Source organism: Oreochromis niloticus, linkage group LG1 (assembly GCF_001858045.2).
Source record: "Oreochromis niloticus isolate F11D_XX linkage group LG1, O_niloticus_UMD_NMBU, whole genome shotgun sequence".
NCBI classification, from domain to species: domain Eukaryota; kingdom Metazoa; phylum Chordata; class Actinopteri; order Cichliformes; family Cichlidae; genus Oreochromis; species Oreochromis niloticus.
This window is the reverse complement of record NC_031965.2, coordinates 5310926-5334687: the sequence shown is the minus strand read 5'-3', so window position 1 is coordinate 5334687 and position 23762 is coordinate 5310926. Positions and strand designations below refer to the sequence as shown.

At 40.7% G+C, this 23762-nt stretch overlaps 1 protein-coding gene and 1 long non-coding RNA gene across 2 annotated transcripts in view; one reads left to right on the top strand and one right to left on the bottom strand.

The window, feature by feature from the left end:
* Window positions 1-16623, bottom strand: part of LOC100701053 (CD82 antigen) — a 47379-nt gene extending 30756 nt beyond the window's left edge. Inside the window, exon 1 of the mRNA XM_005463540.4 lies at window positions 16423-16623. The gene's annotated coding sequence lies outside the window, so the exon portion shown is untranslated. The remainder of the gene's footprint in view (window positions 1-16422) is intronic.
* LOC109195108 (uncharacterized) lies at window positions 102-3565 on the top strand. Its single transcript, XR_002056789.2, has 4 exons — window positions 102-934; window positions 1810-1986; window positions 2251-2424; window positions 2537-3565. It is a non-coding gene; the product is annotated as an uncharacterized LOC109195108 (long non-coding RNA).
* Window positions 16624-23762: the final 7139 nt, after the last annotated feature.

The window sequence follows — 23762 nt, the reverse complement described above, 5'->3', positions numbered from 1 at the left end:
GAAATCAACAGTTTAAAACTGTTGATTTGATGTGAAATTGCCGTAAATAAAGTAATGTGAAAAAACCGTAATATGTACATTTTTTCTCTGAAAAAAATACATAAACCTACTGTAAATCACTCTTGCATAGTTTTTTTAACGGAAGATTCCAATAAAGTTTAGAACAGGCAAACACAATTTTTTTTACATTTATTTACTGAAAAAAATACAGGTTTTAATTGCTGAATGTAAGCATGGTTGTGCTGGTAATGGATACATGCTGTAATATGACTTTGTGATTTTTGCATTAATTTCACATAATAATAATAATGGATTAGATAGCGGTTTTCAAGAAGCCCAAAGCACTTTACATTAAATCCATTCTTGATTCATAGCACATTTAATACAGCATATTCTTCCTCAAATTGTAATATAACAGGTACATGTCCCAAGATCTTTATACTAGAAATGTATTAGGGCAATTTTTGGATGTAGTTTTTGTGAAGAATATGGGATGTAGCTGTTAAATCTACATTCTGTTGAACTCAATAAACCATGAGCTTAAAATGTAAAAGCCAACAACAACTTGAGAGACCTACAGCTAATGATAGACATACTATATTATTGAGTGAATTCATATAATCCCAAAAGTGTTAAAATAATAATCTGTTGTCTGTTCTATTTATTCATAGTTAATTATCATATGAAGAAAAAAGATTTTAAAAGCATCTCCTCCCAAAACTAGGTGTTTTCCCCTGAAGTTTAGAGCACCATTTCACATCAAGGCGCCTGATTTCAAACGGGCCAATCAGCGCACTGCATCAGGCTCCACCGCAGACAACGTCTGCACAGCTCCACACAAGTTTTGCTTTGGACTAAGGCAGCACGCGATCTTCATTTTCGTGGACTTGTTTCTCATTTTAACGTCTGCTACAGGTCGTCTTCAGTTACTACGGTAAGAAAATAATCCAACTTGGTTTATTTATCGACAGCATTGTGTTGCAGGCAGTGAAGGCGCAAATGATAAATTTACGTTAGCTTTAGCTCATTTCTAGCATTAGCGTTAGCTACATTAGGCTGAAAAGAGCCTTGCAAAACCAGCAGTGTGCGTTTTGAGACGTGTTTTGGAGACGGGTGTATTAATGGAAACCGTCTAATTAGTATAGCTATATTTGAATGCTTTGTCTAAATGCAGCCTGGATTTTCCCGCCTTGTTTGACATCCGGCTGAAGCTTTAAGTTAGCTAGCCTCGCAGCTGTGTCATATTGACTATGTATTTTTGCAGCATATGTGGAGAATCGGTTCAGTCCGTGAAAGCTTATGTTTTGCATTGCAGACTGCATCGTAATGAACCCCGGTGTATTTTTAAATGTGTTGAAGTAAGTTGTAAGCAGGTGTTTTCTGGATATGCTGCTTTAAAGTCTCACTTCTACCGCCACCACACTGGTACCGCAACTGTTTCTCAGAATGCTACCTTAATGGGTTTGAATTGCACTGTCTCACTTTGTGAACGCCAATGTGAGGGAACTAAAGCTTTGATTGCTCACTTAAAGGAACACATAGAAGAGGCATGTAACTTGTCCAGTGAGAGGATGCCAAAGTGTGTTCTCTGTAAAATCTAAATTTACCTCCCATATGTCTAGAAAACACAAACGTTTGGAAAATGTGATTTGTGGTTTAAACAAAGATACTCAGTCAGAGAGTCCATCTACAAGTGCCACCATACAGGAAGGTGCCAGTTTATCAGATACAGAAGACCCTGGTATGGATGGGTCTAATTTCAGTGACCTGTATCTCAGAAATGTATGCATGTTTTACATTAAACTACAGGGACAGCATCTTCTGCCAGCATCTACCAGAGGTCAGTCCAGTGGTTGCTTGCAAGAAGTCATTGAGATGATTTTGACGAGAAGGGAGAGCTTCTGTTCCACTGCGTTGAGATGACAAGCCTTTCAGAAGATGTTCAGATGGAGAAAGTGCCACCAACGCCCTTCATCATTGTTTGCGGTAAGCCGAAAGAGCAAAATTCAACTTTTTTTTTTTTTTTTTTTTCCTGTTGTAACTGCCACGTTCTTGTACTCTTGGCTTGTTTAGTTTCATGTTCTGTTGCTTCCACTGGATAACACAACCATATAAGTTCAGCTAGTAACATAACTAATCCTATGATCCATGTAACAAGTATCTCTGTATTTGTATATATGACTGACATTAAAGCTCTCGTTATTAAAGTTTTTAATTTGTTGTTGTTGTTGTTGTTGTTTTAATTCTCAGGTTCCTCCTGCTTCGCTGCTGAAACATTCATGTTGAGCATTGACAAGAAGATTGTCAACGACCGCATCACAACCTTCACCTCTGCTATCTGCCTAATGTTTGGCAGTTACAGTACTACTGCTTTAACATACACTACCCTGTGGAATTACGATCAACACTGGAGTTCCTTCAACGGTAAAATTTATTTTATTATGGATTTATTTTTGTGCTTATCAAACTTGGCCATTTGATATCTCACCTCAGGTTGTTAATTTCCTCAATCTCTCTTGCCCTTTTTTTCATGAAGGTGTTTCTTTTCCATAAATCCTGAGAGAGGCACCAAGGTTGAATCAAAGAAGAAAAAAGTGTTCTCAGTCAATCCCAGAGTCCTCACTCTCATCTCAGACATTGCTGACCATGAGTGGATCTAGTCCTACCCCTCTTGTTTGAGACAAAGTGATAAAGGTATACTATGTTACATACTCTACAGATGTTCTGTTTTTGAAACATTGTTACATTTCTGATTGTGAGTGGGAAGTTTTTAACAATGTGAAGTTTTACTAGACAAAATTTCTAAAAGTACATGTTCTACTTTTGATTCACTGTTTTATATATGAAAAATGTATCTGGTAAAAATGTGGTAAACCTGCGATTTTGTTTCTTGGATTTTAATTTTCCCAGTTTTAAAGATATTTGTATTCCAATAGTGTAAAAGTATGCTTCATGTACATTGCTGGCATTTTGTAGTTATCCAAAAATTTGCAGTTGAAGTTCTCAAAACAAGTGTAAAGTTTTTGTTTGTTACCTGATGCAGTTTAAAGATGTACATTTTCAGCTTTACTGCTCAGTTCTGTGTGCAAAATATGTGGGTGTAAACTTGTTCCTGTAATTTCTTCAATTCAGATTTTCTTTCAATTACAGAAAAAATGTTTCATTCTCTATATTTGTATTTGGATAATTTGAAAAGTCAAGATTCTACGTGTACTGACATTTATGTAGTGAGAACAGCACCAAAAACACTTAAAGGTGTCTGAATTTTCTGCTAAAGGTAATGTGAAATATAATGTGTGCTCAACTTACAGCACTGGTTTTGCACAGTTTGAACAGAACTTGTAAGAATTCTGTGATTCCTCAGTGTTACTGTCATGGAGATAACTTATTTGTGATTTGTTGAGTAAAAATGTAAATGTTTGATGTTCAAAACATCAAAGATTTTAAATAAAATACTTTTTTGGAAATTTAAGGTGGACATTTTTGTGTTACATTTAGTAATTTGAATAAAATCATGGTTTGTGTAATAAGCTTACAGAGTAGAACACTTAAAAGCACTCTAGTCTAAAAACGGTTCTGTATCATAATAAAATACAATTTTAACAGAATAAAATTGTATTTTATTATTTTTTTGATAATTTTACAGGGAAAAAATGTGTTTTCTGGCACAAACTTTATTTTATGTTATTTTCATGTTAATTTTAGGGAAAAATATTATTTTTTCTTCAAGTTAAAACATTTTCTTCTACAGTAAAATATTGACCCTAGCACTATTTTTAACCGTAAAATCAACAATAACAATACCTTCTTACCGTTAAAGAAGAAAATGTTTCACCCGTAATTTTACGGTACATTTCTGGCAACCACAGCTGCCAGCGTTTTACCGTAAAATCTACAGTTTTTTTTTTTTTTACAGTGCATCCAAAGAGTTCAATTTTGCTCTGATCTGATCAGACTCTCCCCAGTATTTCACAGACAGTCTAAATGTTGTTCAGCAAACTTTAAATGCACTAGAACGTGCTATTTCTTCTGCAATGGAGTCTTAATTATACAAGGAGCAGAAAAAAAGCTGAAACACAATCAGCCTTTGGTTTCATTCTGAAATGTAATAAATAAATAAGTCTGCTTGTCGTGTGTTAGTTTTAACTCTCCTCCTGCCTCTCCTTTTCTACCCCCTCCTCCTTTTTCCCAGCCTCTGCTAGTACCAGGCACAACACTACATAGCTCAGCAGCTCTCAGTGACGCAACACACAGTGAGATTAGGGCACAAGGGTATACTATGAAAGAAGCTCAACACAGGCAGGCTTTCTTTGCATTAATTGACTTGGCAAGCCCAGTCGAGACAGTAAGTATCACAGTGGTGGTTATCAGCTATATCTGTTAAACTAGGCTTTTTGATCCAGAATCTGTGCACACTCACATATAAATGAGCATTTCACACGTCACATGCCTCTTCTTCCACAGAAAATTATCCCTAGTGAGTCAGGCAAGAGGAGGAAGCAGGGTAAACTAGCTGGTGTAAAGTTGCTCCTGAGAAAACACCCGGCTTCCCCTGCCCTTGGTTATCATGGCTGTTCTGAGGAGCAAACTGAGTGTGCTCCAGGGAAACATTCGATTCCAAAAGGATTTTAGAGATTGTGGCATTTTAGCCTTTATAGAGACATTGCTTAGTGGAGCCAATCAGGATTTTAGACCTTTTTCTGGCGGGATTCAGATTACCCTTTTGTCTAGATCGAAAGGCCGATGTGACCCAGAAAACTCAAGGAGGCGATATATGTCTTTATTTTACTGAATGAAACTGTAACTCTGTGACTGTCATGGAGTTAATCTGCGCAGCAGATGTTGAACTTTTATCAGTACCAGTTTGTCCATTTTACCTGCCCCGGGAGTTCCCACAGCTTTTAATAACAGCAGTGATGTAGTGAATAAATGGCAATCTCTTTCACCAGAGGCACCTAACTTCATTCTAGATGATTTTTAATCATGTCTCGCTTAAAGAGACACTATTTAACTTCTATCAGTATTCAATTTAATTTAATTTTATTTATACAGCGCCAAATCACAACAACAGTCGCTTCAAGCCGCTTTATATTGTAAGGTAGACCCTACAATAATACAGACAGAGAAAAACCCAACAATCATATGACCCCCCTATGAGCAAGCACTTTGGTGACAGTGGGAAGGAAAAACTCCCTTTTAACAGGAAGAAACCTCCAGCAGAACCAGGCTCAGGGAGGGGGCGGGGCCATCTGCTGCGACCGGTTTCGTGTGACAGAAGGAAGACAGAGGTTAATAACACATATGATTCAATGCAGAGAGGTCTATTAACACATAGTGAGTGAGAAAGGTGACTGAAGAAATACTCAGTGCATCATGGGAATCCCCCAGCAGCCTACGACTATTGTAGCACAACTAAGGGAGGATTCAGGGTCACCTGGTCCAGCCCTAACTATATGCTTTAGCAAAAAGGAAAGTTTGAAGCCTAATCTTAAAAGTAGAGATAGTGTCTGTCTCCTGAATCCAAACTGGAAGCTGGTTCCACAGAGGAGGGGCCTGAAAACTGAAGGCTCTGCCTCCCATTCTACTTTTAAATACTCTAGGAACAACAAGTAGGCCTACAGTGTGAGAGCGAAGTGCTCTAATAGGGTGATATGGTACTACAAGGTCATTAAGATAAGATGGGGCCTGATTATTTAAGACCTTGTATGTGAGGAGCAGGATTTTGAATTCAATTCTGGATTTAACAGGAAGCCAATGAAGGGAAGCCAAAACAGGAGAAATCTGCTCTCTCTTTCTAGTCCCTGTCAGGACTCTTGTGGAGGTCTGTGCTTCCCTCCATGGATATGCCTCCCCAGACCATCACTGACCCACCACCATGTTGAATGACATTAAAAGCAGCATAAATACTCCACATCTTACCCAGACGCTTTCATGTTTGTCATATGTGCTCATAGTAAACAGGCTCTAATCTGTAAAAAGCATAGGATGCCAGTGGTGGACCTGCCACTTCTGGTATTCTATGGCAAATGCCACAAACATCAAGACAAGAAGGCTCCTTACCATACATGGAGGGTTTAACTCCAAATCCAGAACACTAAGCGGAAGGCGGCCATGGATTAGTGAGTGTCAGAACCACTATCCAACAACATGAGCACATCAGACAGATGGCCACAACTGATTATGTGATTAATAAATATCTCAAGCAGCAGAAACACAATAAAGAAGAAACCAAGAAGATGAACCATCATGGAAGCCCCAAACCCTGCCCGGCATGTTTTTCCAACTGATAGAACAAGACACCCCACAGCCACTAATAGATAGACTGATAGAGGCTGGGGTCTACCAAATCAGGCAACTCAGATAGTAACAGACCCCAGGGCCAATCCGCCTTCAGGTCAGCAGATCCGCATAAATTTCTGGCAATCTGGAGAGCGCATCATTACACAGCAGACCCTCCAGCTATCATGTCTTTCTTTTTCTTTTCTTTTTGTTTTCATTCTTACCAGCTGTTTTCACAAAGAAAGTATTAGATTTGACACTTTTCTAAAAGATTGAGTACTGTAACTATCGTATCAGTGAAATTATACTGGTATGAGATAATTACAGTTACAGGTTTATATTCAGAAATGTGAGAAGATTGTTGCAAGTGGAGTTGGTTTATAGCACATTAGCTTATGTGCCCATGCAGGTGGATGGCAATGGAGGAGAAGGGAAAAAGGGAAAAGGAGGATGAGGCTCAATATATATGAGGTTAGTGGGGGCGATCGTGGCTCAAGAGTTGCGAGTTCGCCTTGCAATCGGAAGGTTGCCGGTTTGAGCCCCGGCTTGGACAGTCTCGGTCGTTGTGTCCTTGGGCAAGACACTTCACCCGTTGCCTACTGGTGGTGGTCAGAGGGCCCGGTGGCGCCAGTGTCTGGCAGCCTCGCCTCTGTCAGTGCGCCCCAGGGTGGCTGTGGCTACAATGTAGCTTGCCATCACCAGTGTGTAAATGGGTGGATGACTGGACGTGTAAAGCGCCTTGGGGTCTTTAGGGACTAGTAAAGCGCTATACAAATACAGACCATTTAGTTTTAAGCCACAGGGCTCGTCATCGTCTTCTTTCTCCCTCTCTCTCTCTCTTTTTTTTAAAAGCATGATTGGTCTGCCTATAGTTAGAGCACAGAGTCTTTGTTACCTTGTTATGTATTTTCCTGTTGTTTCTGGCCATTTGACAATACGCAAATAATATGTTTAATAATATGTTTTTATGCTTGAGTAAATTAACACTTTCATGCAGGAATTATGACAACCTCAATCAGGATTTTTTTCTTAAATATTTTTATTCATATTAGGCATGAAAAGATGATTAAAAATCCTGATTGAGGTTGTCATAATTCATGCATGACAAGGTAAAATATCAATAATTACAATCAAACACGTCATACAGCTATAGTAACATTAAACGAATAGTGGGTGGCAGGGTATGGAGTGACACATCAGTGTCCAATGTAGTGGTTTATGTGCAAGTATACCATCAACACTGACACAAATACAAGAAAACAGCCTTTGAATAGCTGTCCACTGTAGTGACTGCTGTGCACGAAAGGGTTAAAGCCCTGTTTTAAAAAATCTGGGTAAAAATGTTTTTTATTACAATCTTCCTGTGATTGGAGGCCAAAACCTCCTGGGAGGGGTACCAGATATTTTTTGCATGCAGGAAAAACTCAAAACAGCAAAAAACTTTTAAAGCATATTATAAAAGCAGTTAAAATACAGTCAGACAATTTTACAATGACTCTTACATGTCTGACACACTAAGGAATGGAATGGTATGATATGATATATGATATGATATGATATGATGAGGATTTTTTCTCTCTTTCCCTCTGCCTCCACTATAGATTTCCTCCCCGACCTTCATGTATTTGATTGTTACCAATGCACTGCAAAGGCTGGGTTCCAAAAAACTAAGAAGTTGAATCAGACTAAAGTTTTAACCAACATAAAGCACTTAGCACCAGAAGAGCTTTAAGTTGGTCCTGATATTTGCGTGTGTATTTTTCAGGTGGATGCTGTGGCTTAATGTCAAACTTAGTATTACTGAGAGACTGAGGAACTGACAAGGAGACCTCTGGGCCGTAGAGTGGGGGTTAAACAGAGATCGAAGAGGAAGAGATTTAAACCCTGTGTGCCGGCAGTCATTATGGGGAATGTGAGGTCCCTAGCGAATAAAATGGACGAGCTGGAAGCGCTCATCTGGAACCAGAGAGAGTTCAGAGAGTCCAGCATAATGTGCTTCGCTGAAATGTGGCTGAACGATCAGATAGCGGACTCTAATGTATTGATCCCTGGCTTCTTCACGGTTCAGATGGACAGAGATACCGACGCCAGCGGCAGAAAAAAGGAGGTGGGGTGGGTGTGTTTGTGAACTGCAGGTGGTGTAACTGGGACATATCTCTGTTAAAGAGTGTTTCTGCAACTGTGACGTCAAGCTACTTGCCATCAGACTTTGCTTGTATTATCTGCCCAGGGAGTTTACTTCTCCTTCCCTGCTGAAGGAGAAGTTGGAGGACATGCAGGTGGAGGCTCCACTGGTCTTAGTGGATCCGAGACTACCTGACAGGCAGACTGCAGTTTGTGAGACTGCAGAGCTGTGTGTCAGGGAGTCTGAACAGCAACATAGGTGCACCCCAGGGAACTGTTCTGTCCTCTTTCCTCTTCACCATCTATACAGCTGACTTCAAGTACATCACAGAAACTTGTCTCCTCCAGAAATTTTCTGATGACACAGCCATAATTGGAAGTGTGGAGATGGGATGGGAAAAGGAGTACAGAGGACTGATTCGCGAGGTGGTGTGAGGTGAATCACCTGCAGCTGAATGTGGCCAAAACAAAGGAGCTGGTGGTGGACTGGCAGAAACAGATCCCGACCCTCCCCTGCGTGCAGTGGTGGGACTGATGTCGAAATAGTCACATCCTACAAGTATCTGGGAGTTCAACTGGATCACAAGTGGTCTGCCAACATGGACGCTGCCTACAAAAAGGGTCTGAGCCGGTTTTACTTTCTATGAAGGCTCAGATCTTACAATGTATGTAGCAGTCTGCTCCATATGTTTTATCAGTCTGTTGTTGCGAGCACCATCTTCTTTGCTGTGGCGTGCTGGGGTGCAGGCATCAAAGCAAAGGACACAAACAGACTGAACAAACTCATCAGGAAGGCCGAGTCTGTTGTTGGCATGAAGCTCACCTCCCTGGAGGAGGTGATCAGTGACAGAATGCTGGCAAGACTGCTGGCAATCATGGACAATGACTCCCACCCCCTCCATAACACAAACGACAATCTGAAGAGCAGTTTCAGCAACAGGTTCCTTCAACCTGGCTGTCTGAGGGAACGTTACAGGAGGTCGTTCCTTCTGCTGCTGTCAGAATCTTTAATTCATGCACTTGGGTCAGTCCACACATGTGGAACAGTATTAACTAGAAAATTTGCATTTCCTGCGAAAATGCAGTGTGGATGCCTTAACGCTGAAGCTGTCTGCTGAAAAGCTGAAAAAGATGAAAAGTTACAAAAAGTTGTATGGTGGTGAAAAAAAAAATGTCACTCTGAGCAGGATTCGAACCTGGCCCTGCCAGACTCAAAGCAGCTACTCATCTCACTGACCCAAACTCATTTACACAAAAAAGAGGTGGACAGACTGACAATTCTGCTGAAATTAGCAGAAGCTGCTGAGAATCGTGCTGATAAGAGGTGAAAAGGCTGAAAATTTTGCAGAAAAGAGGTGAATCAGCAGAATTTCTGCTGAAAAGAGGTAAAGAAGCAGAAAGTTGCGCTGAAAAGAGATGAATCAGCAGAATTTCTGCTCAAAAGAGTTTTTCCTGAAAACAGCTGAGATTTGTGCTAATAAGAGGTGAAAAGGCTGAAAATTTTGCAGAAGAAGTGAATACGCAGAATTTGGGCTGAAAAGAGGTGAAAATTCTGCTGAAAAGAGTTCAATCAGCAGAATTTCTGCTGAAAAGAGTTCTGCAGAACTCTTTTCAGAATTCTGCTGAAAAGATGTTTTTGCTGAAAATAGCTGAAAAAGCTGGGATTTGTGCTGAAAAGTGGTGAAAAAACTAAAAATTTTGCTGAAAAGGGGTGAAAAAGCTGAAATTGAGTTAAAAAAGTTTAACTGTTAACTGAAAGAAATGTTGCCATAAGCGGGATTTGAATTGGCAGAAATACTGTGATTTAGTAGTAATACTATAACATAACAGATATACTGTGATGTTGCAGACATAGTATGTTTTTGCACTACTCATTTGTAGTGAAAAAAATTAGCAATATAAATTACAGGTCTGTGATAGTGTATAAATTTGTAGTGAAAAAAAAAAGTTGACCAAGGTGGGATTGAACCCATGACCTTTGAGCTGCAGAGCCGTGTGATTACTGATTGCGCCACCTGGACAGGGGGTGGGCGTCTGAAAAACAGATTGATGACCAGTCACAATTAGATCGCGGTGAGAGTCGAAAAACGCCGTTTTTTGGAGTTACAAAACGACGTGTAACTCAAAAACTAGGAGGGCTAGCAGCATAATTCTTGTACTGGGTGAATCAGCGGACTTTGGTGTACTTTGACTGCGATTTTCATTGCTCTTTGTACCTCCGTCGCGGAGATATGACGAGAGAAGAAACGGGTTCATTTTCGGAGTTTGAAAACTGAGAGGAGGACAGATTTCCACCCCTCAAACAAACGTAATTCATTGCTCAATGATAAGATAATTGTAAAAACTGCTTCCACTGTGAGTGTCAGCAGTGTCTGAAGATATATTGGCACAAGCCTCATGTCCTAACTTTGCTTTGTTAAGGAGATATGGCGATTTGAAAATACCTCCCATTACAGAATTTCAGCTCTGAATTTCAAAACCTCCCCACAGACTTTGAATGGGGAGTTTTCAGACCTTGTGTCACTTCGAGGCAAATTGCGAAAAAACGGTAAATCTCACAATAAAGATAGTGACACTGTCTGAAAGCCAGCAAAAATACCTACGTTTTGATGTATAATTTGTGGGGGTTGAGTGGAAATTGAGCGAGTAGCAAGAAGTTGTTCAGACATGAAGAGAAAATTCAGAACAGACCTGCGCTCACTCTGAGTTAATTGCATAGCAACCATAGCAACGCATGTATTTTCTGAAAAATCACAATTTTGGAACTGAAAACTTAAAGAGGTATAAAATTAAAACGGTAGAAGATCTGAAAAAGCTGAATCAGACAGGAACATTTTAAAGTTTGAATGGAGTTTCTGGGTGAAAGTATGAGGAAGTAGTTACGTTTCAAAAACAAGCAAGTTTTAGCAGAATTGTGGAAGTTTTCCATTCATTTCAATGGGACAAATTAAAGGAAAAAAGTGTAATATTTTAAAAAGTATAATAGTAATAAACACCAAAAGTCATAGCTGGAATTAGCAGAAAGAGCAGAACAGTTTAGAGTTTGAACGGAGAAAATCGGCTGAAAACTGAGGGAGTAGTTAAGTGCCGAAAAACAGGGGAGCAACTTGAAAAAGTTTAAAGTTTAAAGAGAAACAGGAACTCAATAGTGTGGATGCCTTTGAGGGCATCCACACAATAATAAAGATAAAGAATAAAGAGAAACAGGAACTCAATAGTGTGGAAGCCCTTGAGGGCATCCACACAATTACACCTCAATGCACCCTGTCACTTTTGTACACCACAGCACACATACTAGTCCTTTTATATTTATATGTATATTTATACCTATATTCTTATATCTATCTATTTATCTTAATATTTATCTATCAATATCTCTGTTTCCACACTCACTTTATATGAGTGCTTGATGTTTGTTGCAAAATTGCTGCTATGACAACTCAATTTCCCTCTGGGATTGATAAAGTCTCTCTGATTCTCTGACAAGAAAAAGCATGCTGAAGGACATTTAAAGTTTGCTGAACAACATTTAGACAGACTGTGAAATACTAGGAGAATATAGTCTGGTCAGATGAGACCAAAATTGAACTCTTTGGATGCCATATTTGGGCGTTAAAAGGCTCAGCCAATCACCTGACCTGAATGCAACTGAAAATTTATTGAAAGAACTAAAGTTCAGAGTTCATAAACGGGACCTTCGGGATTTGAAGACTGTGTGGTATAATTGGCCAAAATCACACCTGGGCAATGCATGCAACTGGTTTCTCCATACAGGAGTCTGTCATCACCAACAAAGGCTTTTCTACAAAGTATTAAATACATTTCAGTAAGTATACTTTCTCCCTGTGTCTTTACTCAATATTACACATAGCGTAATGTATGGACATCTATGGTTTGAATTCTTTGCAGGTGTGGATTGGATGGCTTTTTACCAGCTATAGGTTATAGGTTTGATTAAAATTACTACCATAATGCCGTTAAATTGGGGTGCAAAACAGCTTTGACTGGCAGAGACGGAGAAACTTGAATATCTCTGTTGTGAGAATGCTGAGAGGAAGTCCAGCGTTTACTTTCCCCCCCAAAAAACAAAAACCCCCCAAAACAATTAAAGAAATCACTCAGAGGTCAAACACTGATTAAAGTCAGTGCTGTAAAAATAACCCAGTGGAAATTTGTATTTGTTTTATAGTCCGTTTTATCCTGATTTTAGTGTGTTTATTTGTATTTGCAGTTTTGATTTTATTTGCATGATTTTCACTTTGATTCTGATATTTGTGTTGCATAGTTTTAGTATTTTTGCACGATATATTATATCATAGCACATATCATATTGTTTTAATCCACTGTGGACTGGTTGGACAATAGACAAATTAGCCAATAGCAGGCACCTGTTGAGGTGTGGGTGTTCCCCGAGGTGGCCTATCCGGTCTTTAAGTCTGACGTCATTAGCCGTGCCTGGGCCCAAACTCCGCTTCAGTTTTAGAACAGCAATTTCTATCTTTCTTAAAACATAAAGAAAATTCTTCACAAACTGACTATAAAATCAGTTCCAGTTTCTAGCTGATATCTCAGTTTGTTACTAACGCAGCTAATGTCCAGGAAAACAAAAATAAACAAACAAAAACAAGAAAAAAAAACAGTTAACCCCAGTGGGACCATCACTGAAACGAGACTGGAAACCTCCATCATCTCATCTTTGCAGCTCTCCATTTGGTATATAAGGCTATATCTTTTTTAACAAACAGCCCATATGTCAGCTGTCAGCAGAACTGAAAAAAATGTAAGAGCAGAACTTAAGATCCTGAAGTGTGCGAGGACAGGAGCAGCTTTATTTGAGATCTGAGTCATAATCATCACATTTCAGTTTGTGATGATTCTGTTCTCTTTGTGATTACAGGAGCTGCCGTCAGATTAGACCTCAGCACCATCCAGTGAGAAGAGACACATCATCCGATATGTTCCCTGTTTGTAGTAACTCCAAAATTAACTGATGAAAAAGGCCATATTACATACATACTACTACGCCAACAAGCAATATCTCTACTGAAAGGAGACATCTCACAGATGCCAAAAGTGCAAGTTTTGTCACCCTCAGATCAAAATTTACTGAACCAGCAGCAAAACATGACCAAAACAATGCTTCAAGCTTGAAAAACATTAGTATGAATTCTTTCATACCTAAACTTGAATCCACCACAATTAAAAGGCATTAACTGAATAACTCGATCTCCCACAATGCCTCAGAGCAGTTTCTTGTCAAACAAAAAACCAAACAATTTTTTCCCTGGTTACCATTGTCCAATCAAATATCTGTGAGTGTCATGCCGTCTGCGTTACCTGTATTTGCAATTTGTGATTGGTGGGATTGACGTAAACACAGTGACATTACCATGATTCTATAGGCTCAAATGATTAAAAGGCAAGGTCCATCATGCAAATAGAAGCCGGAGTTACTTCCCCAGAGAACTTAAAGTTGCAGAGACTATTTTCACTGTGCAAATTCTATGTTCATACAAGATGCAGTAATGCGTGTATATTTGGGTAATTCTTCAAAATTCTGTTTGGAGGCATGTAATATCATCAATATTTAAGAAACAACTCTCACAGATTGTGCCAAATTGCAGAACCAGCCTATGTGTTCACTAAAACCTCTGTAACTTTGCTCTGTTTCACTTCAGCAGCATCAGTCTTTGCAAAGATAATGTCAGTATATTGATTCATGATTTTCTGGAGTTTAATGTCTACTACAGCATATTTTCAAAAGGGTTATGTGCAATAAAATACAAAAAAATTAGATGAGGAAAAAAATTGTATGTTTCAGTGTTCCATCCTCAGTTACTTTGACACAGTAGCATCTGCTGTAAAATTTACAACTCTGATGAATTCTCTACCTTTATTTTGATACACAGAGTTTTTAAATTGCATTTTGGTCGTGTCATTTTCAAGCAGGAACCTCAGAAAGGCTCTTGGGTTTAAGAGGTTAAACTTGACTCATGTCCACATGTTGTTAGTTGTGGAGTAGAATTTGATTGAGGGAGCCAAAAATTGGTAATCCCATTATTAGCTTTAAGGCAATTCCAAAAAGGAAAAACAAGTTGTGGGCTCACTATGGGTTAATGTTTGAAATATACCCCTTCTCTTAACATGCAGCATCACAATGGTAGAGGTGTAGCACTGAGTTAAACTGTGAGACCCCCAAGTCTTCTCATCAAATCTTTCCAGAATGTAGCCAAACTGATGCAGAGCTCACAGAGATGAAAACATTCTTATCCAACAGTCATTTAGACGTTTAACCTCCAGCTGTATGCAGCGCAGTCCAATTTATCCAACAAGACATGCTCTTCTGTTCTTGGTATATGGAAAGTCACCAAAGTGAATTGTGGAGCTGGCCCTGGAGCTGAACCGATTTATTGTCTCACATTGTGAGAAAGAGATGAAGGACCTCTGATGAGCAGGCAGCTAAAATATTGGCTGAGCATTGACGCCACCATGGAAAAAACAAACTGACCCACATTTTCATCTATAACAGAAACATGTCCTCAAACAGACAACCCACTCTGCTTTCAGTGAGAGTTGGAGGACACTGTGAACATTAATTTATTATTTATTAATTTGTCAATGTTTGCTGAAGGGTTTAGTATGACTGCAAAACATCCTAAACATCGTAATATAGTAAAGTTGGAGAACTTGGAGAATTAAAGTGAAAGTGTACTGAAGCTTCTGGCTACACAGTGGTCAGTGTTTATCTGTTTTGTTTGTCCTTTAGTTTAACTCCTGCCTGTAACTCCTGTCACAACATATACAGACCTTGTTGGTAGTGAAGTGAAACAGTGTGAAAAACAATCAAACTGTACTCTAGAACCACTGTCTGTACCTGTGCTGCTTGTCTGATCTCTGATTTCTTCATACTTGTTCCCTTTTGCAGTGAACATGCTATTGTTTCCTTTCCTGCTCAAGCACATTTTCAACTAATCCAGCATTCTACTTGCATATATTAGACACTATTAGATTTTGTACTTTCTTTGCAAAACAAATGAATAAAAGTACAGATCCATAAACAGACAAAAGTTTGGTCTGATGAGCAACGTACAACCGGTTTGCCAAACTGGTTTACATAAAAGTGAAGTACAGCATAATGTGAAAAGATGCAGTATTGGTGGCTTGTTTAGTGGCAATGTGAAAAGTAATTATCCACAAATGGATATGATGATGTCACACATTTCTTTTGTTTGGTTAAAAAAAAGAAAGACAATATTTTTACCACTTTGCTTAAATACACTTCTCACTCATTACCTTGCAAAGCTACTTCTATTTACCTACAATATTAATAGTAATCGTAATTAATGGATCAAGCATAAAGCTGGTGTAAAAACGTTTTTATTGTTTCATTTGAAGTAGATTTATTATAACTGCAGTATCCTGTTAAGTACACTGTATGCATACTATAAAGGCAAGTTTCTTCCTCAGTTTAAACCATTAAATAGTGAAGTCGTGCATTAGCTTTTAAACGAATATTGGGAATAAATGCTTGGCCATGAAAAGATCCCAGATATGGATTGTACCTGATAAATAAAACTGCACTTCAACAGAGTCCAATGAGTTCATTGAGTCTGCCTTCTGTTTCTCTTTGAACCACATTTGCTCAGGCTTTAAACAGATCACTGCATGTCTGAATGACAAAGTTTGCAGCAAGAAAACTTCTGAGGGATACTTTTGGTATTTTATTTTATTTTATTTTTGTGGGTTCTACTACAAGAGACTCTAAGAGATGAGTTTATAAGCACTGAACAAAGACGTAGAACAAAGACACATAAATCCTCTCCAGAGGCGCCATATCACCAACCCCTTCATCTCACAGCATCCACAAAGCAGCTGATATGTGGCCGATTTTGCGAACTTCCACTCGTGATCAGCTGAACTCAATCACCATAGCTGCTACAGACGCTCACAGGTAAGAAGAATAGGGCTTTAGAGAAGCCGTTTCTCTATACGCACACAGTCGGAGCTGTGGTTACTCACGTGTTTCGGTGTAAATTGTGAAGAAGAAAAGGTTGAGCGCGACTTCTGTTAGGATCCTGTGCCCTCTGAAAGACCCACTGCTGGGACTGAAGAAGCAGCGTGCTCGGCAGCAACAACTGTCAGATACTGTCCCCATCATCCCCCAGGAGGAGGAGCTACGCCGCGCTGTAGCTTGTCGGTGTCGGAGCGCAGGACTCCTCTGTCACAGTAAATACTTCCATTCTTCTGTAGAAACGGCTTGTTAAACCCAATACCTTCATACTGTCACACTTAAGCTCGTATGGAATCAGAACGATGCCACGTGTTTATTTTAACACATTGCTGCCCGGTGAATTCTGCTCGAAACGTAACCGTGTGGAACAGACCTCAGCACGGTGAATATCTTATTTTGTCACCAGTGCAAATAACAGCCTGCTAGCCAAATGAGTCCACCCTAAAATGGCAAATGGTGGGCAAAATGTTAATAAAACTAATAATAAAAATACATTTTGTTTATGGACCCGTATTGTGATACTGATACTGATGTTGATATTATTACTGAAGTACCAGGCTGGACCGAACTATGTTTCTTCTTTCTAAGCAGTCCCCGTCCTTTCACAAAGTGTTTTACTTAGCAAATTACTGCTGATCACGCCTGATGATCTGGGTGATCTTGGAGAGAATTCACACTCACAGTCCGAGCAAGTAAATGTTTTCTTTGGATCATTGCTTTTGTTCATGCTGATTCACTGATTTAAAAAAAAAATGCAAAGCTTTACATAATGATATCATTTAATCTGAAATAGGGCTTGTTAAACTCTTAGCAAATATGTTGGTCCTACTCAGCATATTATGCTGTAAGAATTGTGTACAAATATTAACACATGACATCTAATGTCTCTCCTTTTACAGAACACTCTCATCTCTGTTAGCGTTTGGAGTGCTCGGCCACTTTCATTTTCTAAGAGCTAAAATGTCACTGACATTACAAAGTATATCATGAGAGTGTTAATAAACAAGTAATATCTGAAAAAAAGTCTGAACTATTTTGAAGAGGAATATAATTTCAAACCAATCTAAAGATTTCTTTTTTTGTTGGAAAAACAGTTCATTGTACCACTTTCAGGGTTTTCTCACATTGAAATCTGGCAATTTTTGAACATGAATGTCTCAAAATGCCTCCTGTACAGAGAAACTAGTCACATCCATTGCTTAGGTGTGATTTTGGCCATTCTTCCACACAAACAAGCTTCAAATGCTGAAGGCACGTTCTATGAACTGTGAGCTTTAGTTCTTTCCATAGATTTTCAATTTGATTCAGGTCAGGTGATTGGCTGGGCCACAGCTTTATTTTCTTTCCCTGCCAGTGCCATATGCTAAAAAACAGCTCCACACCATGATGTGCCCACTCACTCTTTGTAGGGTAATTTTGGGGTGATATACAGTGTGTTTTGACTTCCAAACATAGTGTTTATTATGGCATCCAAAGAGTTCAATTTGTGAAAACCCCATTGTTCCTCCTGTATCCAAGTTTTGACTAATAGAGGACCTTCCCAGGAAGCCTGAGGAGTGTGATCCGCCTGTCGTTGGAGCACACACTCCAGTCCCCCATCTTAAAGATGGAAACCACCACCCTAGTCTGCAAATCCAGAGGGACCACCCCAGATCTCCTCATGTTGTTGCAGAGGCATTATCTAGAGCAGGGGTGTCCAACTCCAGGCCTCAAGGGCCGGTGTCCTGCAGCTTTTAGATGCAGCTGATCCAAATGATTACCTCCTCAACATGTCTTGAAGTTCTTCAGAGGCCTGGTAATGAACTAATTATTTGATTCAGGTGTGTTGACCCAGGGTGATATCTAAAGCCTGCAGGACACTGGCCCTTGAGGCCTGGAGTTAGACACCCCTGATCTAGAGCATTTAGGAACTCAGAGCCAACCTGGTCCACCCCAGGAGTCTGGCCACCAAGGAGTTGTTTACAGATAAAGCCACTAAAAATAGCCGCCTCGTCCCTGACAGGACCATGCTGGATGCCCGGCCAATTCCTGACTGATTATCGGCTGATGCTTGGCAGTAATAATATCCCCTGCCAATGACATAGAATAGATGGTGCAACTGTGAGTAGTAAAGCTGCTAAGTATCTAGGAAAATCGGTGGTAATGTTTTATGTATCCACCAGGGGGAGCAGTGTGGCAGCACATTCATTTACAGGTTTGCTACACAGTAAATTTATATCTTTTAAATTTGTTCAAGGATTCTATAATTACAACAGATTTATAATGTTTAGCCTTTCAATAAAATACAGATATGGATATTTGCTTGCACCAAATAAAATAGATGGATGGAAGACAACCAAGATAGAAGACAGAAAGTGACACTTGCAATCTATAACTTACGTTTCAGAACATAAAAGCATAAAATGATTATTTAACTGCACCACTAATGTTCTTATATGAAATGCAAAAATGAAATTTAAACGTGACTTAATTAATTGCTCATGCAATATCAAATAGTTTTTTTGTTTGTTTGTTTGTTTTGTAGCCTGTCCTCTCCGGCATTGTAGCAATCAGAATTGTTCAATTCAGTTCTATTTATACAGTGCCAAATCACAAAAACAGTTGCCTCAAGGTGCTTTGTATTGTAAGGGAGACTGTACAATAATACATAAAGAGAAAAACTCAATAATCATATGACCCCCTATGAGCAAACACTGTTGCGACAGTGGGAGGAAAAAACTCCCTTTTAATGGGAAGAAACCTCCGACAAAACCAGGCTCAGGGAGGGGCAGGGCCATCTGCCGTTACTGGTTGGGCCGAGAGAAGGAAGACAGGATAAAAGACATGCTCTGGAAGAGAGCCAGTATGCTTAAATGGAAGCATGATTAAATGCAGAGACGCCTATTAACACATGTTGAGCGAGAAAGGGGACTGAAGAAGAAATACTCAATGCATCATGGGAATCACCCAGCAGCCTACGCCTATGGCAGCATAACTAAGGGAGGATTCAGAGTCACCTGATCCAGCAAAAAAGGAAAGTTTGAAGCCTAATCTTAAAAGTAGAGATAGTGTCTGTCTCCCGAATCCAAACTGGAAGCTGGTTCCACAGAAGAGGGGCCTGAAAAACTGAAGGCTCTGCCTCCCATTCTACTTTTAGAGCAGGGGTGTCCAACTCCAGGCCTCAAGGGCCGGTGTCCTGCAGCTTTTAGATGCAGCTGATCCAAATGACTAAATTACCTCCTCAACGTGTCTTGAAGTTCTTCAGAGGCCTGATAATGAACTAATTATTAACCTTAAAAGTAGAGACAGTGTCTGTCTCCCAAATCCAAACTGGAAGCTGGTTCCACAGAAGAGGGGCCTGAAAACTGAAGGCTCTACCTCCCATTCTACTTTTAAATACTCTAGGAACAACAAGTAAGCCTGCAGTGTGAGAGCGAAGTGCTCTAATAGGGTGATATGGTACTACAAGGTAATTAAGATAAGACAAGGCCTGATTATTTAAGACCTTGTATGTGGGGTGAAGGATTTTGAATTCAATTCTGGATTTAACAGGGAGCCAATGAAGGGAAGCCAAATCTGCTCTCTCTTTCTAGTCCCTGTCAGTACTCTTGCTGCAGCATTTTGGATTAACTGAAGGCTTTTCAGGGAGTTTTTAGGACTTCCTGATAATAATAAATTGCAGTAGTCCAGGCTAGAGGTAGGCTAGGCTGGAAAGTTAGCGGCCATCCAGGTCTTTATGTCTTTAAGACATTCCTGCAGTTTAACTAATTGGTGTGTGTTATCTGGCTTCATGGACAGATAGAGCTGGGTGTCATCTGCATAGCAGTGAAAATGTATACTATGTCTTCTAATGATACTGAAAACTCAGCTAAAAGAGGCTGTGGTCGGTGCAGCAGAATCGAAGATTGGTCGCCGACGGGGCAGCTTCAAGGAACGCTGGATCTCCGACCGTTCATGAGAACTTATCGATCAACGTCGCTTGGCGAAGTCAGTTCGGGACCAGGTGGCCTCCGACCCACATGCTCTTGCAGACCAGCATGAGAGGGCCATGGCCACCTACCGAGACCTTGCCCGACAGGTCAAACGCAGCTGCTGGCGTGACAAGCGTGAATGGATTGAAGCTAAAGGCATGGAAGCCCAAGAAGCAGCCGATCAGAACGATACCCAAACCTTGTATTGCATTGTACGAGATCTAACTGGAGCTTGTGGTGGCCGCGGTGTTCCAATCCGAGACAAAAATGGACGCGTCCTCCTTACTGCAGCTGAACAAGACCAACGCTGGGTCGAACACTTCCGCGATACTCTGAACCACCCCGAGCCTCTCCACCTGTTCAAGGCCGAAGACCTGGCACCTTCCATGGACCTTCTTCCTGTCGATATCAGACAAATCAGCACCGCTGAAGTCAAGACAGTGATCCGACTCCTCAAGAGTGGAAAGGCCGCAGGCCTGGACGAAATTCTCCCCGAAATGCTGAAACATGGCGGACCCCATTTAGAAGCCACCCTTACAAGACTCCTAAACGCCTGCTGGTCAACACCGTATGTACCCGATGATTGGACAAAAGGTACCATCATCAAACTTCCAAAGAAAGGTGATTTGGGTGACTGTAACAACTGGCGGCGCATCACGTTGCTGTCGGTACCCGGGAAAGTGTTTTGCCTCGTTCTTTTGAATCGGCTACGACGCGCAGTGGACGAACGATTGCGAGAAGAGCAGGCTGGGTTTCGGAGTGGCCGGTGGTCGTGCGTCGAGCAAATCTTCACCCTCCACATGATCATTGAACAAACATTGGAATACCAAAAGAAGATTTCTATTAATTTCATTGACTTCGAGAAGGCTTTTGACAGCGTCCACCAGCCGACTCTATGGGCTATCCTACGCCACTATGGAGTCCCTCAGCAGTTTGTAGATGTCTTTCGTTGTCTTTACTCCAACTCCTGTTGCTGCGTCCGGACGGATGACGGCTGCACAGATTTCTTCAAGATCAATACTGGCGTCCGACAAGGATGCATGCTATCCCCTTTCCTCTTCCTGTTGGTAATTGACTTCATCATGCGACGATCAGTTGACCAAGCTGGCATCGGTGTCCCCTGGCATGAAGCGCGTAATCTCACTGACTTGGACTTCACAGATGACATCGCCCTGCTGGGCTCAACTCAGGAAGACCTCCAAAAGTTGACCGCGGCCCTGCAGAGGGAGGTGACGAAAGTTGGATTAAGAATCAGTGCCAAAAAGACCAAGGTACTCCGAGTTGGCTATACACGTGCCTGCGTTCCTGTCATGATCAACCAACAACGTGCTGAAGAGGTGGAGAATTTCACATATCTTGGCAGCATCATCTCGAATGACGGGATCTCTGATCGGGATGTCGACGTCAGAGTAGGGAAGGCGGTCGGTGTCCTGCAACGTCTCCAACCTATTTGGAACTCGACCTCCCTGAATGTTAGGGTCAAGATCAGACTATTAAACTCTATCGTCTTTCCTACTGCACTATACGCTAGTGAAACCTGGCGCTCAACAAGTGCAATTACTCAACACCTGAACGTGCTTCAACAATGTGGCCTGCGGCGAATCCTGAGAATTTCCTACCGGGACCGAATAACAAATGAAGAGGTCTTACGCAGAGCAGGCACCCGCCCGTTAGCCGATGTTGTTGCAGAAAGGCGCTTCCGCTTTGCGGGCCATATTTTACGTCTACCCCCTCATCGCCCAGCCAAGATTGCCATTACATGGCTCCCACGCACTGGCAAGCGAAAGCAAGGCCGACCAAAGATCACATGGCGTCGAACGTTCATGGACGATCTGAGAACTGTTGACATTGCTTGGCACGAAGCTGAAGCAGTCGCTGCTGACCGACATCGATGGAGATCATTAGCTGCCCGATGCGCCGCCCGGTGTAGGAGGAACTAAGTCTAAGTCTAAGTAAGTCTAATGATACTGCCTGAGGGAAGCATGTATAATGTAAACAGAATTGATCCTAGCACTGAACCCTGTGGAACACCATAATTAACCTCAGCGTGTGAAGAGGACTCTCCATTTACATGAACAAATTGGAGTCTATTAGATAGATATGATACAAACCACTGCAGTGCAGTACCTGTAATACCTACAGCATGCTCTAATCGCGCTAATAGGATATTATGGTCGACAGTATCGAACGCTGCACTGAGGTCTAGCAGGACAAGCACAGAGATGAATCCACTGTCAGAGGCCATAAGAAGATCATTTGTAACCTTCACTAAAGCTGTTTCTGTGCTGTGATGAGCTCTGAAACCTGACTGAAACTCTTCAAATAAGCCATTCCTCTGCAGCTGATCTGTTAGCTGTTTGACAACTACTCTTTCAAGGATGTTTGATATGAAAGGAAGGTTGGAGATTGGCCTATAATTAGCTAAGACTGCTGGGTCTAGAGATGGCTTTTAAGGTAATGGTTTAACTCCTGCCAGCTTTAAGGCCTGTGGTACATAGCCGATTATTAGAGATAAGTTGATCATATTTAAGATTGAAGCATTAATTAATGGCAGGACTTGTTTAAGCAGTCTTGTAGGAATGGGGTCTAAAAGACACGTTGATGGTTTGGAGGAAGTAATTATTGAAGTTAACTCAGAAAGATCAATTGGAGAAAAAGACTCTAAATAAATATCAATGGTACTGAATTGTTATCTAAAGGCCAAACAAAATGCCCAACACAGTTATTTTTTCAAGTGGACCATTGCGGCTTTTGCTATACTTTTCCAGTTGATAGTCATATTTTATTAGAATTTTTTTTTATTTTGAGTTGTTACAGTCAAAATGGACAAGACTGGGGGAATGCAAAGAAGAAAGAAAGAAGTTGGGTAGAAAGTTAACAGAAGGAGAGGGAGAGAGAGAGAGAGAAAACACTGAAAATCTGCTTCATCACCTGTTGAAAACAAACAAACAAGCAAAACAAGTCCATGCATAAGTAACAGTAAATAATAAATATTGAATGTTACTGAGCAGCACAGTACTAATAATACATATGTTTAGAGGCAGCAGCCGACCAAGATAGTGTGCATTTGTGAGGACCTGTGTGGACACCTGTGTGTGTGAGTGCACTTGTATTCATTAAGGTTTCTCCATTTAAGTATTTAGTAGTATGTGTAGGGAGCCACAGCCATTCCCCCCAGAACATGAAACAGGCATGGAGGAGAGCTGGCCCACCAGAGCATGAGATGTCTAAGAGAGGTGGAGTCGAAGACCCGACCTGACACATGGACAAACAGGCATACACAGAAACAAACATGCATTTTCACCCTCATGCACACATATACATATACTCACACACTCGCCCAACATGGAGATAGACTTGTAGTCAAGACCGCCTAATCCGAGACCAAGACAAGACCA